Raw genomic sequence first — 19,669 nt, 5'->3', positions numbered from 1 at the left:
TTGTTGTGTATACATATCTGGGATGTTTTGCAGATTTTTTCTGTCCACACCCGGGAGGATGGTCGCGAGGCAACATCAACGCATGAGCCTGATCCACAGTTGATGAGCTTGCAACATCTAGCAAAAAAGTTGATGAATATTTAGAATTTTTGTTTAGTAACTCAGTGTGTGGAAGAACAAATAAATACACATAACTACTTACCTTCCAGATTTGTTTCTTCTGAGTCTTCAGATTCACTCGAAGTGTTTTGAGGATTGAAATCTTCATCACTGTCCATATCAATTTGAGTATCCTGACATTCGGATTCCGATTCATCCTCTGGTATGGATTGCAAAATAGCCAGAATATCTTCAGGCTTTACCGCACGTCTTCTAGCCATATTAGTAAATTGGAGAAATTCCACTTGAGAGTTCACTGGTTCACTGCTGAAAAATAGAAATGAAATGAAAACTATAAGAAATAATACATGTTCTGCCACCTTCAAACGTAGGTGGGTTGAATCAGTTGACAGACAGCTAAAGTCTTTCCGAAAATAATCGAATAATATGACAATAAAATGTTATATATCTGTAACAGTTTTCAGAGCTCTTATGTCTGCATCTGTTGTCTTTGTCTCTCCAAGTGAAATGAAAGTAATTTAGTATCCAGACTTAGGGGTACTTCACACAGAGCGAGATCGCTACTGAGATCGCTGCTGAGTCACGGTTTTTGTGATGCAGCAGTGACCTCATTAGCGATCTCGCTGTTTGTGACACTGAGCAGCGATCTGGCCCCTGCTGTGAGATCGCTGCTCGTTACACACAGCCCTGGTTCATTTTTTATTGTTGCTCTCCCGCTGATAAGCACACATTGCTGTGTGTGACAGCGAGAGAGCAACAATTCTGAATGTGCAGGGAGCAGGTGTCGGCGTGTTACAGCCTGCGGTAAGCTGTAACCAAGGTAAACATCGGGTAACCAAGGTGGTTACCCGATATTTACCTTCGTTACCAGCCTCCGCAGCTCTCACGCTGCCAGTGCCGGCTCCTGCTCCCTGCACACGCTAAGCTAAGTGGTGTGCGCTGATAACTAAGGTAAACATCGGGTAACCATACCCGATGTTTACCTTAGTTACCAGTGTCCGCAGCTTCCAGATGCCGGCTCCGTGCAAGCGCAGCGTCGCTTGCACGTCGCTGCTGGCTGGGGGCTGGTCACTGGTCGCTGGTGAGATCTGCCTGTTTGACAGCTCACCAGTGACCACGTAGCGACTCAGCAGCGATCCTGACCAGGTCAGATCGCTGGTGGGATCGCTGCTGCGTCGCTAAAGTGTGACGCTACCCTTAAGCTGGTGTCACACACAGCGACAACGACAACGACGTCGCTGCTACGTCACCATTTTCTGTGACGTTGCAGCGACGTCCCGTCGCTGTCGCTGTGTGTGACATCCAGCAACGACCTGGCCCCTGCTGTGAGGTCGCCGGTCGTTGCTGAATGTCCAGCTTCATTTTTTGGTCGTCACTCTCCCGCTGTGACACACACATCGCTGTGTGTGACAGCGAGAGAGCGACGAAATGAAGCGAGCAGGAGCCGGCACTGGCAGCTGCAGTAAGCTGTAACCAGCGTAAACATCGGGTAACCAAGGGAAGACCTTTCCCTGGTTACCCGATGTTTACGCTGGTTACCAGCCTCCGCCGCTCTTGCTGCCAGTGCCGGCTCCTGCACTGTGACATGTGGCTGCAGTATGCATCGGGTAATTAACCCGATGTATACTGTAGCAAGGAGAGCAAGGAGCCAGCGCTAAGCAGTGCGCGCGGCTCCCTGCTCTCTGAACTGTCACATGTAGCTGCAGCACACATCGGGTTAATTAACCCGATGTGTGCTGCAGGAGAGCAAGGAGCCAGCGCTAAGCGCGGCTCCCTGCTCTCTGAACATGTAGCACAGCGACGTTATGATCGCTGCTTCTGCTGTGTTTGACAGCTAAGCAGCGATCATAACAGCGACTTACAAGGTCGCTGTTACGTCACCGAAAATGGTGACGTAACAGCGACGTCGTTGTCGCTGTCGTTTAGTGTGAACCCAGCTTTACTGTCTACTGCTAGGACCAGAGAAAAACAGCTCCCTTCGTTAGCATAAGATAAGATAAAAGCCTACAGTTTTACAAAAAAGCTCTATTCAGATCAGCATTACACAGTAATACAACCAGGTAACACAATGAAAATGTGAAAAGTTGACATCTGAATTGAACTACATCTATATGAACATCAGGGTAAATAAGATACAGTGAAAAAATTATGCACAAAACTTTACAACAACTTACAGCAACTTTTAGTGACAAAAGGACAGCAAAATATAGCAGGTAGTCAAAATGACTACCTTTAGTAGTTATAGGTGAATGTTGAAATAAATGCTCAATTTTTGCACCTAAATTATTTATTGCCACAAAATCTTTAACATCCTATTTGAGGAAATGTCACCGAGTCTCAAGCCGGAATTCCAAAAAATGTAGTCACAGAGGAGAAATACATAGTGCGAAGTAGTCAAAATGACTACCTCAGTAGTTCTAGTGTTAATGATCGGACCCAGAAGCAGAAGCGGCCGAGAGACAGCGGCTGAGCGGGTCTGCAGGATGCGTCGCGGGAGCGGTAATTATAATGACAATGTTTATTATTAACTATATTCTTTATTTTACAGACCCCCCGCCCCATTCCATAACTGTAAAGTCCAAGTTTGGGGTTCGACCGCAAGTTTACATTATCTCAGAACCCGAATTTGAACTTTACAAACAGTTCTGGCGAGTCTCCCGATCACGACCATCGGGGGGTTTTGCCCACCACTAGTACAGAGAAGGGGTTTGAATGGTTAGGTGAGAGGCCATGAAGTGATTCAGTAAGTCTTTAAAGCAATCATCACTGGGAAGAATTGTACAAACTAGTTATTGATAGCACCATAAAAACTGTTTAAGATCACACAATTAGACATATAATTCAAATTATTTTTGAATATAATGGTTGTCCAGTACAGATTATTAATCAGATATATTAACATACTCTGAATTATATCATTAAACTTTATGGAAAGATAAATAAGTCACGTCACACGGCAGATGGCCAATAGAAGCGGAGGGGCGGAGATAAGCGGGACGTAAACATCCCGCCCACCTCCTTCCTTCCGCATAGCCGCTGGAGGCAGGTAAGGAGATGTTCCTCGCTCCTGCGGATTCACACACAGTAATGTGTGCTGCCGCAGGAACGAGGAACAACATCTTATCTCCTATTTGTGCGACATTATGAAAATGGCCAACGCTACACAGATCACCGATTTTCAACGCTTTTGCGATCGTTTATCGGCACATCTAGGCTTTACATGTTGCGACGTTGTTACCGGCGCTGGATGTGCGTCACTTTTGATTTGACCCCGACAATATCACAGTAGCGATGTCGCAACGTGCAAAGTACACCTAAAGGCCACTTTACACGCTACGACATCGCTAGCAATTGCTAGTGATGTCGAGCACGATAGCACCCGCCCCTGTCATTGTAACGATATTTGGTGATCGTTGTCGTAGAGAACATTATCTCTACAGCAGCGTCACACGCACATACCTGTGCAGCGACGTCGCTGTGACCGGCGAACTGCCTCCTTTCTAAGGGGGCTATTCGTTCAGCATCACAGCGATGTCACAGCAGCGTCACTGAACTGCCGCCCAATAGAAAAGGAGGGGAGGAGATGAGCGGCCGGAACATGCCGCCCACCTCCTTCCTTCCTCCTTTTCCGGTGGACGCAGGTAAGGAGATGTTTGTCGTTCCAGCAACGTCACACATAGCGATGTGTGCTGCCGCGGGAACGACAAACAACAGCATTACTGCAGCAGCAACGATAATTGGGAAGAAGGGGGCATCTCACCGATGAGCGATTTTGAACGTTTTGGCAATGATTCAAAATCGCTAATAGGTGACACACGCAATGACATCGCTAAAGCAGCCGGATGTGCGTCACAAATTCGGTGACCCCAACGAGATCGCTTTAGCTATCTCGTAGCGTGTAAAGCCACCTTAATACCCAATTTGAAATTGAAAGGAATGCTACATTGCCGATTACTATGATGGTTGTGATTCTTTTCTTACAATCTTGTTGATGTATAGAGAGAGAAATAAAGGCAGATTTTGCTTTTAAATCAATTTTTAAAACTGTCTGCACACATTTCAGTAAAAAATTATATATATATATATATATATATATATATATATATATAAAAATATATATATATATATATATTATCATGAAGGTTGCTGCAAAGAAAGGATTAGATTGCTTAAGGGTTGATTTGAAACTAAACAACAGTAGTCAATAAAGATGTACATGTTATATCTGAAAGCTAGTGAATCATTTTTACAAAATATAATTTTTTTCTCCTTTTCTTAACTGAAAAACCATCTTTTGAAACATGTACACTTAATTATAGTTTAACAACAGAAGGATAAAGATTTGCTTTTCATATCTTTATCAGGCATTGCCTTGCAAACTTAATTTTATATTCTACTTTTCAATTTACCCTAATTAATAAAAGTCGATAATAGAACTTTGATTTCCAAATAAATTGATCAGATGGTAGAAATAGAAAATATAGATCATGCATTTTTTTTTTACTTAATGAGTATGTACTCATTTCTAAGCAAATGCTTATCACTAGGGTTAGAGATGAGCTAGTCTAAAGTCCGCTTTACACGCTGCGACATCGCTAGCTATTTTGCTAGCGATCGCACCTGCCCACGTCGTGCGTGCGTCACGGGCAAAATGCTGCCCGTGGTGAACAATATTGCTAGTATGCGTCACACGCTCATACCTTCCTAACGACGTCGCTGTGGCCGGCGAAAAAACTCATTTTTAAGGCGTAGGTTCATGCGGCGTCACAGCGATGCCACACAGTAGGCCACCAATAGAAGCGGAGAGGCGGAGAGCAGCCGCATTAACGTGACTCCCATCTCGTTGCCGGAGGACGCAGGAATGCTGTTGTTTGTCGTTCCCGGGGTGTCACATGTAGCGATGTGTGCTGCCTCAGGTATGACAAACAACCTGCGTCCAAAATGAGCAACGATATTTGGGAAAGGAACGATGTGTCAACATTCAATGATTTTTGCCATTTTTAGGATAGTTAGCGGTCGCTCATAGGTGTCACACGCAACAACGTCGCTAACAACGCCGGATGTGCGTCACGAATTCTGTGACCCCAGCGATATCTCATTAGCGATGTCGTTGCATGTAACGGAGCCTTAAGGGTATATGTGCATGCTGTAGATTAAATGCAGACAGTTTTACACTAAGAACGCACTTTGTGGCAGAAAAACATACCAAAAAATGCATGCCTTTTTGCTGTATTTTTAGTGTGGGTTTTTTATGCTTTTTTGTTAAATCAATGCCTGGAAGGGCTAAAAAAAATGCAGGAAAATAACGCACCAAAATTTGATATCCTGCAGGAAAACTGCAAGGAAAACAGAAGCAACATGCGCACACCACTTCAAAATTCTCATTGACTTTACTGGCGAAAGGATAGACATGCAGATTTGGGCACCAAACTGCACAATTAACTTTACCGAATATGCAACAAAAACCTCAACATGTGCACACAGCATTACTAGTTCCAAATTCATCAAATGTACCGGATTTTACTAGAAGATTTCATTTTCAGCAAATTTATTTTCTGCAAACTGAATGTTGCTTGTTAGGATCTAAGATCTAAACAGCTGACATTTTGAGCATATTCATGCTAGGCTGCATGGCTGCCACTAGGAATTTCAGGGCCCCTGACTGGCATAATTTTGGGGCCCCCTTGAGACTCTACCCCAGCTCCACCTCCATCCCTGCGCCGCCTCCACACCTCACACACAAGCCAATAAATGAAGCGTGAAGGGGCCCCCCTTCTGTTGGGGCCCCGGACTAGAGTTCCGTTTGTCCCCCCCTGGTGGCGGCCTTATAGGCTGGGAATTTTGGCCCGGGATGATCTCAATGTCTTGTTCCTTGTCATGGAGAAAGTCACGGCTTCTAGTGTCTGTTGTAAGGTCATACTCCTGACATTATAACACCAATGTGACTTTATAACACATATGCAAAGATAACCGGGGTCTGGTCACAGCTTGAAGTTCCAGCTTAGCACTAAGAGGCCCTTTTTTCAGTATGCAGTGGTAATAGAATAAAGCATTAAAGACCATACGTGCATATTAGTGCTTCATCGGTGCCCAGGAGGTGAGTGATGAGGTGAAATTTTCTTTTAATCTTTTCCTGGAATTTCAACAAAGTGGAAGCCAACTGGTTTCCATCTTATAAAATTTGCATGGAACTAAATACAAAAGCTCTCCATTCTGGTGTATACATATATTTGTAAAATTTGAGTAGAATTTAAATACACTTGAATAAATCCACCCAAATCTATCTAGGATATACCAAGAAATATAGAACATAACTGATGGAACAGCCACAATCCTGAGAATGAAGGAACAGGAATTTTGGTTGCGGTCACAGCTTTTACCACCTACTAATGTCACCCACTGTGCAGAGACTTACGATACAGTCCAATCATACAGCATTATTAGCTATCCACAATGTATGTGCTTATGAATGTACATTATGTGCATGGATGTTAATTTAAGATGATGAAATATTTTGCTGAAGTCAGAGAATTTTTCAAAAAAATTAAATTCCCTGCAAATATATTCACCATAAATTGCAGGTAATAATGACCATGTCAATGAATGTCCATGAAAACATGTGTACAGCACTCTTTGATCTACTAGGACTGTGGAAATGCTTTAAAGATGCACTCCCACTTACATTTTTGTTGGTTAAATGTATGGCTGTAGATGCAATGTAGTATTAATATACATACACACTTCTGCTCTCACCACCTGCTATTCTGAATAATGTCACCACTTTTCAGATTCCTATGGGTCACGCAGGGCACAGCATGACCCAGAAGTGACTTTTACAATGTAATTCTATAGAGCTTTACAATAAGCCTCCATAGGCATTCATTGTAAATGAGATTTCTGGCTCACACATAGAGTGCAGAATTTGTGGTGATGTCAGGCTACTTTCACACATCCGGTATTTGCTCTGCGGCACAATACGGCACTCTGCAGAAAAACCGCAACCGTTTTTTTTTGCCGCCGGTTGCGGGTTTTTTTGCATAGACTTAGATTAGTGCCGTATTGTGCCGCATGGGCTTGCGGTCGGTCCGGTTTTTGCCGCATGCGGCAGATTTAGCCGATGCCGCGGCCGGATGAAATGTTGCCTGCAACGTTTTTTGCTCCGGCAAAAAAACGCATCACGCTGCATCCGGCCGCTGCGGCGCATTTTTCAATGCATGCCTATGGACGCCGGATGAGGCGCGATGCGGAAAAAACCACATCCGGCCGCTGCATGCGGTTTCTTCCACTGCGCATGCTCAGTAGCATGCCACAACCGGAAAAAAACGGACGGGCCGCATGTAAAAACTTATGCAAAGGATGCAGTGCTTTCTCCGCATCCGTTGCATAGCTTGCACAGCCGGATTGAGCCGCAGTGCTCAAACCGGATGTGTGAAAGTAGCCTCACTGAGAAGAGCTGAAGACCAACACTGGGCACCAGAGAGAGTGGCGGCGGTAAGTGAGTATATTAGTACACTTACACTACATTATATTCACTTACACACATTTGACCCCTTAATGACAGAGTTAATTTAGCCTTAATGACCAGGCTTCAATAGTTTCCAATGATTCCACACAACACAGGCTATGACGTTTATAATTTTGAAATCCAAAATGATGTTCATTCTTTTGTCTTAAGTTCACAATGTGAACATAACTTAAAAAATGCATGTGTTCTTTCATAATGAAAATAAACCTATGAAGACAGAGGGAATGGTAAAGAATATGCTGGAAATATGATTCATTCGTTTTTAATGCTCAAACAATGATACAACTTTCTTTTGCCTGTCAAACTTGGTTTTATTCATGTAGGTTATTATATTTTAATGTTTGTTTCTAATTAATTAATATATTTGCAAGCTTTATATGTATTTCTCAAAGCATTGGTTTTCTGACATAAAGCCTAATTTTAGAACGGATAACTAGCATAAACATCTTTCATCTTTCTGTCTTTCATTATTCTCATGATAAGGTTCAAAAACATGACTTCAAAACTAACTGGAATCAAATTGAAAGCTCCATTTATTTTTATTACAAAGAAAGAATAAAAAAATGCCAAAACTTCTATCATTTAAAAAGAAAGATACATGCTTGGAATGGTAGTGGACAAATTGACTGTGCTATATAATGCTGAATAAGCTCAGTCCAACCAAGAAATCAACAACGAATATTATTATTCCAATATAAAAATGTAGGCTATGAAGACATGTCATTTCAACAACAGGAGAAAAGTTAGAATAATAGTCGCTGGGTATCTTATTTACATTTGCAATGTACTTTTGGAACTTTTTTGTGGTATGTAGACATGTCAGTAGAGATGAGCGAGTACCGTATTCGTAATCGCTATACTTGTAATGAATACTTTGTAATACTCGCATTCCAAATAGTGAGTACAATGCAAGTCAATGAGAAATGTGAGTAATTTTCTGCTGGACTGGTCTGGGAGCCTGAGAAAAGGCTGAAATGGATGGTAAAGTGATGAAACTGAATGGGAAGTCTCACTCTCTCTCTTTGTATCTCTTTCTCTCGCGAGTAGCGAATAGTAACAATTACACTCTCTTCTCACTACATGTCATACAATTAATTCATTCAATGACTTCACTAGACGAGCCTCCATTGGACAAAGTCTTTGCTGGAATGCTTGTCGAGGTGGGCGCTGTCCCACTCTGAAGGTTACCATAATGAATATATTATGCTGACTGCTTCATTTAGTTATTTGTGATTTATACAGTGTCTTTTTTTGAGATCATCTATCTTGCAGTACTCTATACTATGTGTTCAATTATAAGACAAATGATCCTGTTGACAATATTAAAATTTGCATGCATATTTTTCAACTTCAAGCTGCATAAACTTGAACTTTATTGCAAAATTGGACAAAAAAGAGATTTAATTGACTCTGAAAGGTGAAAATTTGCTAAATGTCTTACAGAGGGATGCAGCACTATTGATATTGCTAAGATAATAAGGTGTGAGCACAGAACCATCAAAGGTTTTCTTACAAATAGTCAAATGAGTCGCAAAAACAAGTTGAGAAAATAAACCATGCACATTATCTCTCAAAGATTGACGCTCATTCGGACTGTGGTGGTTATCTGCACAGCATTATCTACACCACCGTAGATCCTTGTATCTGACGCCATGGACCTGCATATCTGACTTCCATATCACTCTGGCCTCCTGATGAACCACACTCTCTGTGTGGGGAAACGCTTCGAGGTGGAGTTCCTGAGGTGGAGTTCTTTTATTGTTATCATGAAGGCTGATGGTTCACCCCTGCTATAAAGAACATTTGAAGAGCAACAGCATATAATTGCTTGGACTTGTATGGACTGCTATGCCCCACATTCATGGTGTTGGAAAGAATAACTAGCTATATTCTATAAGCTAAGTCCTTCGCTCCAATATTATCATCTGTTTGTGAACCTATTGATACCTTCATATACCTACCCTGTCAATTGACAATATTTATGTGTACATGACCTATTGGCCATTCTTGCGTTTTACACTTTGGTGTGTTTTTTATATTATAATAAAATTTGATAAATTTGGGAATATCTGTTTACCTGTTAACATTAATATTCCCAGGACACTTTTGATCCATAAAGCATATACTATTGCTACCACCTAGCCAGAATCCTACTCCATACTGATAAGGGGCAATACCCCAAAACAGCTGTCTGTGGATGGATACCTGGCCTTCGTATTTCCCTTGTCATATATTTAAACTCGTCAAAAAGTTTGATATTGACTAAAAGAGCGACTTAATATGGTGGTCTACTTAAAAAGAGCCACTCCTTGGCCAGGTCCTTCCCGGAGGGATATCCAGCTATTTTCTTTGTCGAGACTCCTAACAGAGGCTCCACTGACCTTTTTTGATTTCCATACTTCCCAGGAGAAAATGCACCCTGGATTTCACTGTGTTGAGCGCCTTTGCTGGCTGCCGGAAGTGTTTTCTCTGGCTGGTCTCCCTTAGATCAGTGATTGTTTTGTTTTGCATGCTTAATGGATAGAAAGCTTATAGAGATGTAGGTAGGGTATGAATATTAGTTATATTTTTAAATATGAGAAACTTATTTTTGTACATTTTGAGTTGTTTGTTTATTTTTCTCCTACTATGAGATGCAAATAATCAATTCCTATACGAAAATTTACGTTTTTCATTTAGTGGCAAAATGATTCTGAGCACTAATAGCTGCCCAACAATATTGCACACAATAGGTATTCTCTTACAAAACACAAAACTTCCCTTGTACTTTCTTAAAAGGAATTTGCCATAAGGTTTTTGCCACCTAATCTGAGAGCAGCATAATGTAGAGGCAGAGATAAATGATTCCAGCGATGTGTCACTTACTGGGCTGCTTAGCGCAGTTTTGATAAAATCAATGTTTAATCAGCAGTAGACTATCATTAAAGGACTACTTGGTATGCTTCCAGGCAGTCCAGCATATTCATGAGCTCTGTATAACTGCTAGATCTGCAGCAGAGAAAACATTCATTTTATAAAAAATTACAGCAAACAGCTTGGTAAGTGACACAACGCTAGAATCAGGGTCTTATCTTTACCTTATGCTGATCTCAAATGGGGTATTATAAACTTAGTAACAGATTCCCTTTAAATACTCAGGTTTACTTAACTTTTGGATTTTCTTCACTGTAGTTATTCAGTAATGAAATTAACCATAAAATATACAAATTGCCTAATAACTATGCACACACTGTACACTGTGTGCAGAATTATTAGGCAAGTTGTATTTTAGAGGATTTTTTTTATTATTGGTCAACAACTATGTCCTCAATCAGCCCAAAAGACTCATAAATATCAAAGCTCAATATTTTTGGAAGTTGGAGTGGGTTTTTTTTTTAGATTTGACTATCTTACGAAGATATCTGTTTGTGCAGGTAACTATTACTGTGCAGAATTATTAGGCAACTTAATAAAAACCATATATATTCCCATCTCACTTGTTTATTTTCATCAGGTAAACCAATATAACTGCACAAAATTTAGAAATAAACATTTCTGACATGCAAAAACAAAACCCCCAAAAAATAGTGACTAATATAGCCACCTTTCTTTATGATGACACTCAACAGCCTACCATCCAGAGATTCTGTCAGTTGCTTGATCTGTTTATGATCAACATTGCATGCAGCAGCCACCACAGCCTCTCAGACACTTTTCCGAGAGGTGTACTGTTTTCCCTCCCTGTAGATCTCACATTTTATGAGGGACCACAGGTTTTCTATGGAGTTCAGATCAGGTGAACAAGGGGTCCATGTCATTACGTTTTCATCTTTTAGACCTTTACTGGCCAGCCACGCTGTGGAGTAGTTGAATGCATGTGATGCAGCATTGTCCTGCATGAAAATCATGTTTTTCTTGAACGATACCGACTTCTTCCTGTACCACTGCTTGAAGAAGTTGTCTTCCAGAAACTGGCAGTAGGTCTGGGAGTTGAGCTTCACTCCATCGTCAACCCAAAAGGGTCCCACAAGTTCATCTTTGATGATACCAGCCCATACCAGTACTCCACCTCCACCTTGCTGGCGTCTGAGTCGGAGTGGAGCTATCTGCCCTTTACTGATTCAGCCTCTGGCCCATCCATCTGGCCCATCAAAAGTCACTCTCATTTCATCAGTCCATAAAACCTTTGAAAAATAAGTCTTAAGATATTTCTTGGCCCAGTTTTGATGTTTTATCTTATGTTTCTTGTTCAAAGGTGGTTGTTTTTCAGCCTTCTTTACCTTTGACACGTCCCTGAGTATGGCACACCTTGTGCTTTTTGATACTCCAGTAACGTTGCAGCTCTGAAATATGGCCAAACTGGTTTCAAATGGCATCTTGGCAGCTTCATGCTTGATTTTCCTCAATTCATGGGCAGTTATTTTGTGCCTTTTTTGCCCAACACGCTTCTTGCGACCCTGTTGGCTATTTGCCATGAAACGCTTGATTGTTCGGTTATCACGCTTCAAAAGTTTGGCAATTTCAAGACTGCTGCATCCCTCTGCAAGACATCTCACAATTTTGGACTTTTCAGAGCCCGTCAAATCTCTCTTCTGACCCATTTTGCCAAAGGAAAGGAAGTTGCCTAATAATTAAGCACACCTTATATAGGGTGTTGATGACATTACACCAAACCCTTCCTCATTACAGAGATGCACATCACCTGATTTACTTAAATGGTAGTTGGCTCTCAAGCCTTTACAGCTTGGAGTAGGACAACATGTATAAAAATTATCATGTGATCAAAATACTCATTTGCCTAATAATTCGGCACACAGTGTATACATACAAGTGCATCTCAATAAATTAGAATATCATCAAAACGTTAATTTAAGCCTTTTGTGACTTACTCTCCTTGTGGAGTGTGTCAATGACTGCCTTCTGGACATCTGTCAAGTCAGCAGTCTTCCCCATGATTGTGTAACCTACTGAACAAGACTAAGGGACCATTTTAAATGCTTAGAAAGCGTTTCCAGGTGTTTTGGGGTAATTATTCAATTTTTCAGAGACAATGACTTTTGGGTTTTCATTTGTTGTAAGCCATAAATATTAACATTAACAGAAATAAACACATTAAAATAGATCACTCTGTTTGTAATGACTCTATATAATAGATGTATTTCCCTTTTGTATTGAATTTCTGAAATAAATTAACTTTTTGATGATATGCTAATTTATTGAGATGCACTTCTAGATTTGTATTAATTGCCTATTTATGGTTGATTTTGTTGTTCACATAATATTTTCAAGCTTCTGATCACATTATTTTATGTATTTAGCATAATTGTAATATACTATCAAGGCCTCTTTTAAATGACAGTAATTACATCAGAATTTTGCAATTTTGTACCATTATTTTTAATGGTTCTACAACATGGAGGAGTAGCAAATCTTGCTAATAGATTTTTCCTTGTTTATGTTTCATTCTATTAGGCTGATCTAGAGAGGTGGATTTATGGCACATGGACCCAAGGTGTTGGTACAACACACTAGAAAGCAGGCTTTACATGCTTCGAAATATCTAACGAGATGTCGGCGGGGTCACGTCGTAAGTGACGAACATCCGGCATCGTTAGTGATATCGTAGCGTGTGACAGCTATGAACGAGCAGAAATACCTTCTCGTTCATCGCTGACACGTCGCTCATTTTCTAAAAATCACACGTCCTGTTGTTCATCATTCTCGAGGCAGCAGACATCGCTCCGTGTGACACCACGGGAATGATGAACACAGCTTACCTGCGTCTCGCCGGCAATGCTGAAGGAAGGAGGTGGGCGGGATGTTTACGTCCCGCTCATCTCTGCCCCTCCACTTCTATTGGCCGGCCGCTGTGTGACATCGCTGTGATGCCGAACGTCCCTCCCTCTTCAGGAAGTGGATGTTCGCTGCCCACAGCGAGGTCGTTTGGAAGGTAAGTACGTGTGACGGGGGGTACAACATCGTGCAACACGGGCAAGAAATTGGAGAGGGTGCGATCGCAAATGCGATCGCACGATAAATTGTAAGGTGTAAAGCAGCATGAAGGCATATGCAACAAGGATAACTTGGGCAATAGGCTATAGCAGATATACAAGCAAGATATCAAATACTAGAAACCACAGTGCAAGGAGGACAAACGTACAGGAAAATTGCAAGTCTGAAAAGGCAAGCTGATGTAGGCAGCAAAGTTCACAGCAGAAGCAAATAATGGGTTAAAAGGAAACATATGCAATAATGTCAATAGACTCTAATAGGTATACATGAGGCTTTAGACAAAGATGTGTTAGACACAGGTCTGAATGTAAGTAGAAGTCTCAGGAATTTGCTAAAAATTAATGCTGCATAGTATAAAGTATCTCTAAGTATCACTTTGAGACATTTAAAACAAAAAATGGGTTAAAAATCTTGATTTGTGGAGTCATGTGTTTATAGCATAAATCACATAAGTTTGATGAGGTAAGGCCTGAAACACACATCCGTGAAAACCACGTCCGTGTAAAACGGGCCGTTTTTCGGGTCCGTTTTCCGTTTTTTAGGTCCGTTTTTATGGTATGTGTGGCCTGCGTGTGTATCCCGTATGCTAGCCGTATGTGCGTGTGGAATGTCCGTGTGTGCGTGAGTGAAATAACTGATATGTGTGTGTGTTGTCCGTGTGAAATGTACGTGTGTGATGCAAAATGTCGTTACTACATGTCGGAAGACAGAGTAGCGGGATGAGAATGAACTCGGGTGAACTTCACCCGACTTCATTGTCATGCCGCGGCTCTGTCTGTGTGCCATGTATTGATTAGCGGCCACCTGTGAAGGATTCACCGGTGACCGCTAATCCCCTGAGTGACTGAAGTGTCCCCCCCTCTCTCATACTCACCGATCCCCGATCACCGCCGCTGCACGGCATTCACACTGCTCCAGCGGCTTTTTCTAATTTGAAAAAGCCGGCCGCTCATTAAACAATCTCGTATTCCCTGTTTTCTCCCCCCACCGGCGCCTGTGATTGGTTGCAGTCACACACGCCCACCACGCTGAGTGACAGCTGTATCACTGCACCCAATCACAGCAGCCGGTACAAACGGACATGCATCAAAAACGCACGTGGAGCTTTTATCATACAATAACATTGGTGCACGTTTGGCCGTGTCTCCAGTATACACGGAAACGGACCAAACACGCACGTGTTTCACGGATGTGTGTTTCAGGCCTAAAAGGTAGAGATGAGCGAACCTTTCAAAGTTCAATTCGCTAAGCATTACCGACCAAACGCTAAATTCATCAAACTATTTGTCTACCCAAACCCCAACCTTTTTGAATAGCATTGGATTCAATGGGTGGCCAAACCTAAGGCAGAGAAAACACGTTTAGGGAGGTTGAAAAGCTTCCAAAATAGCAAACAAACATTTTACAGTGCAGCCCCACTGTTTTAGCATAGCTATTAGCTTCCTAGACTATTGACATAAGAAATATAGAGGTGGATGAGAGACAGATGTAGGGCTGGTGCTCCCATACCCCTGCCAGTATAGACAAGACACAACTTGGAGAGCCATCTTGGAATATTGAGATTTAGAAACCTTTCAGGCAGACAGCAGGAAAGTGGCATCAATTGCCCCCCATTTCCCCATAGTGTCTTTGGACATCAGGGAGGTATGGTTCATGCAAAACACAGGATGTGACCTAGCATTTCCATTTTTAAAAGTGAGCACACAGTGACTGTGCATCCTGCAGCAGCTCATCCAGGCAGAAATAGTGTCCTCAAAATTTCTATACAACCAGGTTGAGAATGTGAGCCATGCAAGGCACATTTGTGGTGTTGCCCAGACATAGTGCCGCCACAAGGTTTGTACTGTTATCGCATATAGCCTTCTCTGGCTTCGGGTTTAGTAGAGACAGCCATTGATAAATCTCGGCCTAGACTGTGCGACTGTCTTCTCCAATTCATATTAATTTAAGCACTGCCTGATTGCATTGACTTACACACAGGATGTGGCCTGGCATTTAAATTTTAAAAATCAATAGGTGAATGAGGGATATGATTAGGCCTCTTGCTCCCACATCCCTGGCACTAAAGGCAAAAGACAATTTAAAGACCCTACTTGAAGTCCCCATATTTCCAAAAATTAAGGTCAGGACAGGAAATGTGGCTTGGATTGGCACAGACCACAAATAGTCCAGTGCTGCAACATGGCTGTGTGGGACTGGCTCTGGAACAAGACCTTATCCAGCATTTTTACCTTCACCAGAGATAGAAAGATGACGAACAGGTGAAGGCCTTTTGCTCCCTGAACTTTGGCACTACACCATCGCTTAGTCTGCACAATCTGGGAGTGGGGTGCAAAAGTCTTTGGACATCCACAATTTGTTCATTTTTATGCAAGTTTGGAGACTTATGCTTTCAGGTGACATACAGATGTGCTTATTTGTCAATCTACTGCAGCAGCACTAAATACAAATTCTGAGGGAACGCTGGGAGGTGGGGAAGGACAAAACTTCCAAATGTGGAACTGGCAAGATCAAGCAAGCTCAGGCCACTCTTCCAGTTTTGAAAACCAAAAGGCAAAAGGATCAAATCCACTCTTATGGCATCGATATTGAGTTCTAGATACTCTTGCACCATCTTCTCCAGTCGTTCACTATGTGTCAGACTTCTACTCTGTTCTGCTGGTGCATGCAATGGTCTAAAAATGTGTGCGAAACCTCAAAGAAATTGCTTCTGTCGCTTGAAATGCTCCTGCTGATAATGTTTCTGCGTTGATGATTCGACATTCCTATGGTTAAAAATCTAGAACTGTGATGCATGTTGTGCACCTCATTGCTGTCTTGTGGAAAGCTAGTGTTAAGATGGTCTACAATCTTGTTTCAATACTTCATTCCCTCCCACTCACCATGGACAAAAGAGACGAGATCAAGATCTTTCTCATCTCTGGACGTTTCTGCACCCATCACCTCTTCCTTTGTTCCTTGGCTCCTTCACCTTCACTACCAGTTTGTCTGTTACCATGAGCCCACATAGATCGATGGACTCAACAATCCCATGACACTCGCCTGTGCAACAACTGTCCAGACCTTACAGGAAATGGCATCGCTTCTTCATTCTTCGTCTCTTCCTACTCTTCCTCTGGGACCCCCACCTCCTCACACAGACTATTCAAAGTGTACTCCAACATGTAGATGAGCGATATAGGGATGCTGAAGATGGCATTGTGTCACGCTCCCCGGTCCCCGTGTCGCGCTCCCCGATCCCCGTGGCACGCTCCCCGGTTCCCGACGGTGCCCCCCGCTCACCACTCAAGTCCTCCTTTCCACAGTCCTCCTGCTCCCTCTCCCTCGTCGGTGTCCTCCATGCGTCCCCGCTCCAGGCGCCCCTCTGCATCACAGGACACTCTGCCCGGCACTCCTGCTTCTTCGGCGACGCTTCCTTCCCTGGTCTCAGGTAGTTGGGCCTCGTGCATGCGCGTTAGGGCGTGTGCGCGGTCATTGACCCTCTCTTAAAGGGCCAGCGTCCAGAAACAGGATATTGGCTTCCAGGTACAGGGTTTAAGAAGATTCTTCTTCCAGGTGGGCGGGGCCTGTTCTACGTGTTTAGTAAGCTAGGAGTTCAGGTCCCCTTTTGCTTTGTCCAGTATTAACCCTTGTCTGTCTCGCAGAGCCCGTCCTGCCACGCCAACCAGTCCTAACCACGACTGCTGCTTAACTCCTGTCGGTGAAGGTCGGCTGAGGACTCCACCATCTTCTTCAGCCCAGACCTGGCTCCAATCCCCAGCTCCACATGGTGACCTCTGCCCTCTCGTCCAGCTGGATTCGGTTCAACCTTTCATCTCCACCCGGCACCTGAACCAGAGCCTTGTTATCGGGACTACCATCTGGAACCCTGTGACCTCAGGGAGATCTTCCTTCCTCTTTCCAGAACGGACTGTGCCTGTACAGCTAGTGCTTCTGCTACCGTGCATCAAGGCCCTCTGGCGGGGTGACCGGACAGTCCCTGTATAGGGGTTATCTCCGGGTTGCTCCACAGGAGGAGTCCGGTGCACGGTCCAGAGTTTCCACCACCAGGACCTTACAGCTAGAACAGGCCATGGATCCCGCCGAAGCACTGGCATCCCAGCTGGTTGGATTACAGCAGGAACTGGGACGTCAACGCGAAACCCAATCCCGCATGCTGGCTTTCATGACATCGGTGGACACCCGCCTGAATACGCTACAAGCGACAGCCACGTCCCTGGCTACTCAGTCCACGTCCGCAGCTCCCGTGGGGGCTTCCTCGGAGACCTCTAAACTCCGGCTGGCATCTCCACCCCGGTATGCTGGGGATCCTAAAGGCTGCTTTACACGGTACGACCGATTGTGCAATTTCACAATCGATCGTACCCGCCCCGTCCTTTTTGCGTCACGGGCAAATCGCTTCCCGTGTCGCACAAAGTCAGTAACCCCCCGTCATACGTACTTACCTCTCGTGCGACCACGCTGTGAGCGGCGAACGTCCACTTCCTGGAGTGGGAGGGACGTTCGGCGTCACAGCGACGTCACACGGCCGCCGGCCAATGGAAGCGGAGGGGCGGAGATGAGCGGGACGTAAACATCCCGCCCATCTCCTTCCTTCACATAGCCGGCGGCGGCCGCGTGACGCAGATGAGCTGCTGTTCATCATTCCCGGGGTGTCACACGGAGCGACGTGTGCTACCCCGGAAACGATGAACAACTAAATTAAACGATATTATGGAACCTAGCGAGCAGTACACGACTCACGATTTGTGAGTGATACTGCGTCGCTAGGAGGTGTCACACAGGCCGGCATCGCCAGCGATGCCGGATGTGCGTCACAAAAACCGTGACCCCGATGATCTATCGCAGATTGTCTGGTGTAAAGCAGCCTTAAGGCCTGCAGGGGATTTGTGAATCAGTGCTTCCTCCATTTCAAGCTTCTTCCGCATCTTTTTGCCTCAGACCAAGCCAAGGTTGCATTTGTGATGTCCCATCTAGAGGGTGAAACACTGGCCTGGATGAATCCCTTGTGGGAGAAGGAGGATTCTGTGACTACCAACATCCAGGACTTCCTGCAAGCTTTCCGCACCGCATTTAACAAACCCGGATGGGCCTCCGCATCCGCCTTATCACTCCTCAGGTTACTTCAGGGGACCTTGACGGTGGGCCAGTATGCCATCCGCTTCCGCACCTTGACCTCAGAGTTAGGATGGAACAATGAGGCTTTAACCGCCGCTTTCTGGGAAGGGCTCTCTGGTCGTATCAAGGACGAGTTGGCCGGCCGCGATGTGCCCTCCACCTTGGAAGCTCTAATTGCTCTAGCAACCCGAGTGGACCTCCGCTTTCAGGAACGATCCAAAGAACTGTCCCGTGAGAGACGTCCAGTACGGCACTCCTCTCCTCCGTTGAAACCCGCCGCTCCCCAGGCTGTGTCATCTGGCATTTCTGTCCACGAGCCTATGCAAATCGACTGTCTGAGGCAGTCTGAGCAACACCAAGCAGAACGTCTCGCCAAGGGTCTCTGCCTCTCGTGCGGAAATGGCACACACCTGCTACGGTCCTGTCCAGAGAGGCTGGGAAACTCCAAAGCCTAGGGTTGGTAGGAGAGGCCACCCTAGGTACTGGGACTCTCTCAGATCCTATTACATGGACTGTTCAGCTGACAACGGAGGAGTCCCAGTTCACGGCAGAAGTGTATCTCGACTCTAGGGCCGCAGGCAACTTCATCCAGCAGGCTACGGTGGACAAGTACCAAGTGCCTGTTACTTCACTAGACAAACCCCTCGTGATTGCTTCGGTGGATGGGAGACCCCTCTCGGACACTATCTCATTCATCACCAAGCCTGTGGAACTTCGCATCGGGGCCCTGCACACCGAGAAAATCACTCTCTATGTCCTTCCGCAGATGTCTCATCAGATCCTGCTCGGTTTCCCCTGGTTACGGGCACACGAACCTTCAGTCAGCTGGTGTACTGGAGAGATCACCCGATTGGGTCCGTTCTGTCACGAGAACTGTCTGAAGTCCATACAGCCCATCCGACGACCTCCGGCCCC

Source organism: Anomaloglossus baeobatrachus, chromosome 1 (genome assembly GCF_048569485.1).
Source record: "Anomaloglossus baeobatrachus isolate aAnoBae1 chromosome 1, aAnoBae1.hap1, whole genome shotgun sequence".
Classification (NCBI taxonomy): domain Eukaryota; kingdom Metazoa; phylum Chordata; class Amphibia; order Anura; family Aromobatidae; genus Anomaloglossus; species Anomaloglossus baeobatrachus.
This window is presented reverse-complemented; position numbering follows the sequence as displayed.